Source organism: Chrysochloris asiatica, unplaced genomic scaffold, assembly GCF_000296735.1.
Source record: "Chrysochloris asiatica unplaced genomic scaffold, ChrAsi1.0 scaffold00068, whole genome shotgun sequence".
Lineage (NCBI taxonomy): Eukaryota > Metazoa > Chordata > Mammalia > Afrosoricida > Chrysochloridae > Chrysochloris > Chrysochloris asiatica.
In genome coordinates, this window is record NW_006408586.1 from 8,034,725 (window position 1) to 8,044,686 (window position 9,962).

Genomic DNA, 9,962 nt, shown 5'->3' on the forward strand with positions numbered 1-9,962 from the left:
TATCCTATCACAGACAGCGTTGTACCTCATGACTGACCTGGATATGTTCTTTTTGACAATAAGGGCAACACCAGTCCTCTTCAATTTGTCGTTCCCGGCATAGTTAACCATGTGGTTGTTAGATTTAAAATGGCTTTAAGATGTCAATATTTAAGATAAATAATAACAAAGATGTTCTTATGATAAGTACAATAAGAATAAAGTGGCACAGATTGTCAGTACAGCAGGATAAGGACTTACCTTTATTATAGATTGAAGCAAGTAATGGTAACTTCTCAGTAAAGTAGGATTTGAAAGATAGGACTCAAATGGGTTCATAGAAGTTCTAGTGAAAGCAAATGATATGAGAAAAGGCACAAGAAGGAAAATACAAGCTATGTTATAGAAGAGATCAGGCCAGAGTTGAGGACTCATGATGTGAAACAGTAGAATGAGGTTAGAAAAGCTAAGTTGGAATTGATTACAGAAGTCCTAAAACAACAGATTGAGGCATTGACATTTTCATCCTATAATATGCTGCTGAAGTTTTCAGATTAAGTTTGTGGCATCACCAGAACACTGATCTACATTTTCAGTGATCTACAGGTACATGTAGTGACTAACTCTAAAGGGGCAATTAATTCAGGAAAAGGAAACTGTCTTTCTGGAGCAAAACATTAAGTCTACTCCACAGTGGATTCTGAAAGAGTGAGGTAGAAATTCTGTTTTACCTATATTTTTGTCAAAGACCCAAGGCTGGCTGGACATATCTGTTGGTATTATATTTAGCACAGTACAGAACATCAGTGATTAGTGGGTATCAGTGATAGAAAATAGCTGAATTAACAAAGGATTAAGTTAATAAATAAGATCTGATTTTAAAAATTAAGTAAATATTCTAAAAATACACAATGTCTGTATACACTTAAGAGACAAGCTGCAAATTCTGAAGTGACTTAAGTGTTTCCTTTTTCACTGTGAATAATTATCATCCTCAAAGCCACTGTACTATTTAAGAAGGGAGGAGACAAAACATGCTTTCAAACTATTCTCTTTCATTCTGTCTTTTTCTAAACCAAAATGAAATACATTTATCCCCACTACTTTCTGTCTAGAGCTATTTTCCATAGAAGTTGTCTCCAAAATCTGATGTATTTGCCTTAAGTTGTTGTTGTGAAGTGCTGTCGAGTCGGTTCCGACCCATAGCAAACCTTTATAGGGTTTTCGAGGAGCAGCTGGTGAGTTTGAACCGCCGACCTTGCAGTTCAAATGGCCTTGCATTTCAAATGGCTTTGCAGTCTGGCGCATTAACCCACAGCGCCACACCAGGAATCCATTTGCCTTAAATAGTATACATTTAATCAGCACTTCTATTTTAAATTATTTTTTATTTAAAAAATGATATTAAAATAATTTACTGATTTATAATAGAAGGGATGACAGGAGCACATGTATATAATTTACAAAATAAAGATTTGTTTCCAAAAGTTGCCTGTTGGGGGTGGGGTGAGTTTTAAGTGTGCAGTTGATCAGTGTTTTCGCCTATAAATTCTGCTTGAGTAGATCTGAACTGGGGCCCAGGAATCTGAATTTTAACAAGAGCTCAAAGTGTTTCTTGAACCAAGTTTAGGAAACAGGAAATAAATCTACTTCCTCATATTTTAACTTAAGGCTAACTAAATAGATGGATTGTCCCAGGACTCAGAAGTAGAAATAAGTGTATCGGTGACTCAGTGTTACCTTTCTGCTCACATTATTCTTGAGTTTTGAGTCGATCAAAATCCAACTTATGGTAGTTTAATTTTAGGGCAGCAGTACATGTGTCTAGAGTAATTTGGGACTTTGTTTTCCTTGAAGTTTGAAATATATGGGTGTTTCCAAGCAAGAAGCTATTGTCACATGTTCCATGTTAACAAAAAATCATTACTGGTCGATTATTCTTTCCTTTTTATTTATTAATGCTCTAACATGGTGGCATGAGAAAATTCAAAAACTAACTTTATGCTAAGGCAGTTGAGTGTTTATGGTTAATGTTAAAAAATAGTATAAGAAATAATAGCTAACATTTTTTTAGTGCTTCCTATGTATCAGACACTAATCCAGGCACTTTCAGTACTATGTATAATTTAATCCTTACAACAATCCCATGAAGTGTAGGTGTTTTTTATTTTTTTGTATCCAATTTTACAAAGAATTCTGAAAGGAAGAGGAGTTAGCTAACTGAAGCAACACAGAGAAGTTATATAACTTGCCCATTGTTTTTAGGGTGTTTGCTTGTTTGCTTGCTTGCTTGATTTGAGAAAATCCTGAAATGACTTTCAGAAGATACTTCTTTTCATGATGATGTTTTTGTCATCAGTTATTTGATTTAGTAATTCTTTATCTAAAAACTTGAGTTCATCTATTGCCATATTTTCTTATAAAACCAATTTTAAAAAATCTCTTTAGGTTGTGTGTATTCTAACAAGGAATGCAAAGTGGCATGTTGAAATAATTTTTTATTCTAAATTGAAACATTCAAATGATGGAAGAATTTAAGGAAAACAATTTAATGAAAGTCGAAATATTTAGTGTTGACTGCTACTTTAAACATGTAGCCTGATGATTCATCTGATAAGTAAAATTTTAAGTATATTCTAACTGCTACTAAATTTTTAATGTCTGAGGGGTTTTTGAACACAGAAGTAAACTGAAAATTATTTGTGTTTTTTTTTTGATTTGCAATTAAATTTTCAGTATTTGTCAAATTCAGAATCTAGCTTTTTTCTTAAGGCTTTAAGATCCACTTATAGATTTAATTTGTTTTTAATTACTATTCATACCTTCATAAGGCCTTTAGTTACTGTACATTGCAATCATTTCAAATTTCCAAATTAAATATCCTGAAACATTTTAAGAACCAACACCTAACCAAGACTATATAGTAAGTCAAAAAATGCTTTTTGTTGACAAAATCAACAATTTTAAACAACTCTTGTAAATATAAATCTGATAAATCAAATTGTATAAATTTAGTAAACCAAATTCTCCTAAATATTAAACATTGTTTACAACTCAACTTCTGTTATTTGCTTCCTGTTATAAATACATGTCTGTAGGCACTCTGATAGCATAGTGGTTATGAATCGCGCTGCTTATCTCAGGGTCAGCAGTCCGAAACTACAAGCTGTTCCACAGGAGAAAGGTGAGGCCTTCTGCTCCCGTAAAGATTTACAACCTCGGAAAGCCTCTACAGGGCTGCTGTGAGTTGGAACTGACTCCATGGCACATAACAACAACAACAACGTAGGCACTGTAGAATAAGCACTTGTCAGTAAGGCCAACTTGAACTGCAAAGCAGGCTATTCAAACCTACCAGCTGCTCCTTGGAAACCCTATACAGGATCACTGAGTGGGAACCAACTCAACTGCACTAAACAATAATAATGGTAGCACATTCTCTTAAAAAATTTCAAGCATCTTTTTAAACAACAACAAAAAAGGAAATGCACAGACAAATGCTCACAGGTATCCCCTAACTTATCAGTATTATTTTAAGCCTAATGCAAAGTGTTCATATAGTAGGTTCGTTTTTTTCAGCCTTCCCTTTCCTTATCCCAGAACTATATACAAATCTGCATATCCAAACAAGGGGAATAGAGTTACCATCTCCAGTCTTTTACCACAACTAAGGTTATACATTTTGAGATCAGGGCAGGGAACCTGTGCCTACTAGGACTCTGCTTATTGAAAGGAAGTCTCCTACTCCTTGCTAAGGTGTTATCAGGAGCTTTAGGAACCCTCATGTAAATTTAACTGAACATTTAAAGTTTTCAGTTTTTTGCAACCTGGTTCTTTTCCTAAAACTGCATCCCTACGTTTGCCCCTTAGGTTACACATTATCCCTGTTAATGGGATTTTCTAAGTCCAATTACATATTTACAGTGTAACCTTTGGCATTAAAGCCTATTTGTGTACTAATGAGATCTTGATACCCTTCGTAGGTTACAATTGTAACCCATTCTATTTTATAATTTAGAAGCTGCCTCATTGACCATCAGTCATTTTATTGACAATGATGATCAAAGTTTAATTTTTAACCCCTTTAAATTCTCAAAGCCAAAATGATTTTTCTCTCCTAGGAATGCCAGAATCACCTCCGCAGATATGGAAATGTGAATCTGGAACTGGTGACTCGAATCATTAGAGATGGTGGCCCATGGGAAGATCCAGTGTTGCAAGCTGTTCTTAAAGCCCAGCCAGCATCTCAGGAGATAGGTACTTAAGGAGATTCAAAATCATAACCAGCATTTGTGAGAACCAAACACAGTTTAATTTTTTAACTAGAGCAGTAATAGTGATTTTTCTTATTATATCATATTGAATATGTAGTACTGTATTTTTACGTGAAGTGTGTTTATTCTGTTATACAAACCAGACCCAGGAGTGAGTTTTGCCATGAGGGACATTTATTTAATGGAAATCCTGAATGTTACTATCATATGTTACTTACTTATAAGCAGTGCTTTTTATCACTTCATTTATAATTTTTAAATCTGTTTTAAGTAGGAACACATTAAAAATTTGTTTTTTTTTTTTTATGAGAGCATATGAAATATTCCCTATACAGGAAACTCTGTGAGGGCAAGAGGTCTTTCAGTTTGGGTTATAATGTTGCATGTCATACATCTAGCTCAGTGCCTGGTATAGAGTAGGTGCTCAATATAAGTATTTGTTGAATGAATGAATGACCACATGATATATTGATAACTAATTGAATGAATAAATTTCAATTCCAAATAATTCTGCAGTATTTCTCAAGTACTGATCATTAATAAAAGTTAAGTTTCGTCTCATCCGTTATCACCTGCATATACTTCTGACATCTCCTCCTGTCCAACAACCCAGATACACAGCGTTCCTTTTTGGGACAAAATTTCTTTTTGAGATAGAAAGTTCTGCCAATTGCTTCTAGTTAATTTTTTTTTTTTTTAATGTTTTATTATTCCTGAGCCCCAAAGCATTTTATGTCACCAAAATTTAAAGGTAAGCTCAGTAGTAGCGAACGAATACAAAAGTATACAGTCATTAAGTCAGCTAAAGGGAATAGTCAGATCTTGATCTGGTAAGAGAGACATAGAACTTTGTGGAAAGGTCAAGATTTTACCATTAGTCCTGGGTAAGGGATGAGTTATGAGTGGAAGTAAGTAGAGGAGAAAGGGTTATGATTCTGGGCTTAAGACCCTATAAGCAAATGTGGAGGGCTTTGATAGAGATACAAGAGAAGATGAAGAAACAGGACCACAGAGGCAATGCAGAGTAATGAGGTGTGGATGGGCATGGGATGGGTGGGACAAGACTAGGAGGAGAGGGATACAGTACACTTGGCACTGGTAAAGTGAAACCTACAAAGGAGGCTTGTATTTGATGTGGGTCTTGCAAAGGGATAAAAAATGGAGGGGGAAGGGTTATCTAGAGCTGAGAAGAAAAGAGTTGGATTATTGTGGAAAAGTATAAAGGGTCAAAGTAAGTTTGACAGACTGGTGGAAATTATGAGATTAGGGAATGTGGCTATGTGGCAATATAGAGGCATTTGCAACTAGACAAAGAACTAGAAAACTTTTTAGGCTTTAGGGGAGCTTTTTTGCTCCTGAGAAGTGAGAGCAAATCGGTTAAGGTAAATTGGCCTGAAGGTTGATGGTCATTAGGTTGGGAATCTCATTAAAATATACTCCTTTCATACATACATTGGCATACTTCACTTTGAAAAAAGTTTTTCCAATGCCTCATTAATATGGATGACTTTCCTTTAGTTGGTAATGATTAGGGTAAAGATCAGACTGAAGTTATTTCTCCACTAACTGTATTTGCTTATAAGAGATTGCAGTTACAAGGCAAAAACAAACAAACAAACAAAAACATTAAGCATAAGCACACTCAAGTAATTGGTAACACCATTGGATCATGCAAAAATCATGTGTCATAGTTCCTGTTCTGCCACTTAATAATTCTGTGTCCTTGGGCAAGTCATTTGACTTCTCTAAGACTCAGTTTCTTGATATGAGACAAGTATTATAAATTCTGTCATAAGATTGTTCTTGGGTCTAAATAAATTTACATAGATTAAGATATTTACATATTTTAATTATATAAAGTATTAGTAAATATCCTTAATGATATATAGGTCTATAAGCAGTCTTATTTGACTTCAGTTTTGCCTCTTTATTTTTGATTCATCTTTGTCAGTAATACAGATTCTTTTTCTCTATAAATAATCTGTGGTTTTAATATGACAAAGTAGGATTCACTGTTCTTATTTTATATTAATGGAAATATTAGGAAGTAAGTAGATAAAGTATATAATCTTAGACTAGAAATTCCAGAACCCATACCACTAGAAATGTATTTTCATGTATTAGTAAATTGAAGTAGAAGAAAATTTGGGGGTTTCTTGTTCTTTTTTTTTTTTTTTTCCTTAATTAAGTTTGATACTTAGTTTTCAGACTGAAGTGAAATCATAAATTTTTGAACATTGTTTTGATGTAGTTCTAATTTCCTTTTACAAATTTGCAGTACTTTTTTAAGAATAAATTACTATTAAGGAAAATGCTGTTTATTAAATAACTAGATAATTAATTAGATACCATATTTTTGTTGTAAAGTTTTAAAAAAAGTTTGAGAGAATCTTGAAAGTAATAGTCTGTTTTCTTTTTAATATAGTGAACAAATATTTAAGTTCTGAAAATCCACTGTTCTTTGAACTGCGTGCCAGATACCTAATTGCTTGTGAACGCATACCAGAAGCAATGGCTCTTATTAAATCTTGTATAAATCACCCAGAAATCAGTAAAGACTTGTACTTCCATCAAGCACTCTTCACATGTCTGTTTATGTCACCTGTAGAAGATCAGCTATTCCGGGAGGTATTTTTTGACACTATTTTTTGCCTGTTATCATTTTAACTTGACATTAAAAAGAAAATTAGTCCATTCTTGCTGTTAGATCCCTTTTATAGTTATAGGCATTTAGATTATATTATCTAGATATTCTCTTTTGGCACCATACTTTAAATTCATATTGAAGTAGATGTAATCTGATATGAACAAATGATAATGATAAAATTAACAAACTATACTTACTCATTAAAATACAATTCATAGAGCATAAGCTAAAAACAAACATTATGATATTGCCTGTTAAATTAAATACTAAGAAATTAAATGCTTATGTTATTTTATTATTTTACGATGGAAAAATTTTTTTCTTAAAATGGACCCTACTTACCTCCAAGTTATAGACATTAAATGATATTAACAGGAGGAGTTATTGTAAACTGTAGATATTATACAATGAAACTGAAACCATGAAAATACTTCTATACAATACATCATTGTTTTTGTGGAAAAAAACTAGGTATCTAAATAATTTCTTCTGTATGTATAAACATATTTTACAACTAGTTTTTTAGATATTTTTAATGATATCATTTGTCTTTTCTTCTTACAGCATTTATTGAAAACAGATTGTAAGAGCAGAATTGAAATCATCTGTAATACTGAAAAAGAAGGAAAGACTATGTTAGCCTTGCAACTCTGTGAATCCTTTCTTATTCCACAGCTCCAGAATGGAGATATGTACTGTATTTGGTAAGTGTTCCTAATGCAAAAATTAAAATGGTAAGATGGGGTGCAGAACAAAAATTGATTAGCAGAGTTTAGACTTTATATATATTTTTAAGTTGTGTGAGAATGCTAGGCTATTTTTTTTATTTCAATTAATTGCATAAGGAACAATAGTAGACTCTAGGAGCTAAGGATTTTAAAAAGAAAACTATTATGTACTTCATGGCACAGATTTTTAAGGTGTTATGAGACAATTATGTTTGAAATTAAATTTAAAACTTAGGGTGTTGATTTTTTAAAACATGTAGAAAACTTAAAGCTGTTAGTGAACTATAGAAAGCATCAAGATTACCTAACAGCCATGATATAATGTTGTGTGAGAGTTTTAAATACTATTAGATAATATCATGAATAGTAACTAAGGAGCTGTGGTAGTATAGTAGTTACAAGTCAGGCTGCTAACTGCAAGGTCAGCATTTCGAAGCTACCAGCTGTTTCATGGGAGAAAGATGAGGCTTTCTGCTCCCGTAAAGATTTACAGCATCAGAAACCCTGTACAGGGTCACTAAAAGTCGGAACCAATTCTGTGGCACACTGCCACCACCACTCTTGTCTTCCTGTCATCGCACACATGCAGAACAAAAATACCTACCATTTTATATTCCATTAATTCTTAAGAAAAAAAAATAGATTTTATTTATAAAACAATGATTTTGACATCATCATGGGCTATAAACATCTTTTTAGTATATCATTTTAGTTTTAAAACTACACTTAAAATAACAGCTTCACACTTGTAAGGGGTGGTTTCAAGATAAATTCACTATATTCTTGTTTTATAGATTCAAATTTTCAAATTCAGAGATAGAGGCAAATAGCTATAAGCAAACTTATTTTCAAGGGGATATACTTTTTATTCGATCATGCTATTTTTTATTATGTTATCAAGTAAATTGGAATTTCAAGTGAAGGGAAGTTTCAGAGATGGTGGTTAAGACATACTTTTTTTCCATAGTATTAAAGTTTTTTGTGGAAGTCAGAAAAGACTCTGAAATTTGCTATCCAGCAAATCGAAGAAATGAGGAGGTCCAAGAGCTGAACAGAAAATTTCAAAGATCAGCTCAAGAAGATAAAGTCAAATACCATAAAAAATGTGTAAAGATCTGGAGTTAGAAAATGAAAAGGGAAGAGCGTGCTCAGCGGTTTTCAAGCTGAGGGAACTGAAGAAAAAAATTCAAGCCTTAACTTGTATTATTTAAGGATTTTCTGAGGTAAGTATTGAATGATGCAGAAAGCATCAAAAGAAGATGGAAGGAAGACACAAAGTCACTGTACCAAAAGGAAATGGTCAGGATCCAACCATTTCAAGAGGTTGCATATGATCAAGAGCCAATGATCCTGAAGGAAGAAGTCCAAGGTGCACTGAATCCATTGCCAAAGAACAAGACACTAGGAATTGATGGAATACAAATTGATATCTTTCAAGAAAGTCACTCACTCATCTATGCCAAGAAATTTGGAAGACAACTATCTGGCCAACTGATTGGAAGTTGTTGGTATTAGGTGCCATCGAGCCGGTACCGACCCATAGCGAACTTATGCACAGCAGAATGAAACACTGCCCAGTCCTAGACCAACCTAACTATTGTTGCCACGCTTGAATCCATCGATGCTGCCACTTGGCCAATACATCTCATTGGATGTCTTCCTCTTTGCCTCTGACCCTTCTCCAGCGACTACTCCCTCCTGACAATATGTTCAAAGTATGAGAGACGAAGTTTGGCCATCTTGACCTCTAAAGAGCACTCTTCTGGGTGCACTTCTTCCAAAATGGATCTGTTGGTTCTTTTGGCAGCCCATGGCATTTTCAGTATTCTCCTCCAACACCATAACTCAAAAGCATCAATTCTTCTGCGGTCTTCCTTATTCACTGTCCAGATTTCACATGCATATGAGGTAATTGAAAACACCATGGCTTGGTCAGGCACACCTTAGTCTTCAAGCTGACATCTTTGCTCCTCAACATTTTAAAAAGGTCGTGTGCTGCAGATTTGCTTAATGCAATATGTCGTTTGATCTCTTGACTACTGCCCCCATGAATGTTGATAGTTGATCGAAGAAGAATGAAGTCCTTGACAACTTCAATCTTTTCTCCGTTGAAAAGAATGCTGTTTATTGGTACAGTGTTTTCTTTACATTGAGATGTAATCCATACTCAAGGCTGTGCTCTTTGATCTTCAGTAAATGTGTTAAGCCCTCTTCACTTTCAGCAAGCAAGGTTGTATCATCTGCATATCGCAAGTTGTTACTGAGTCTTCCTCCAATCCCGATGCCACATTTTTCTTCATAGAACCTAGCTTCTCATATTATTTGCTCAGCATA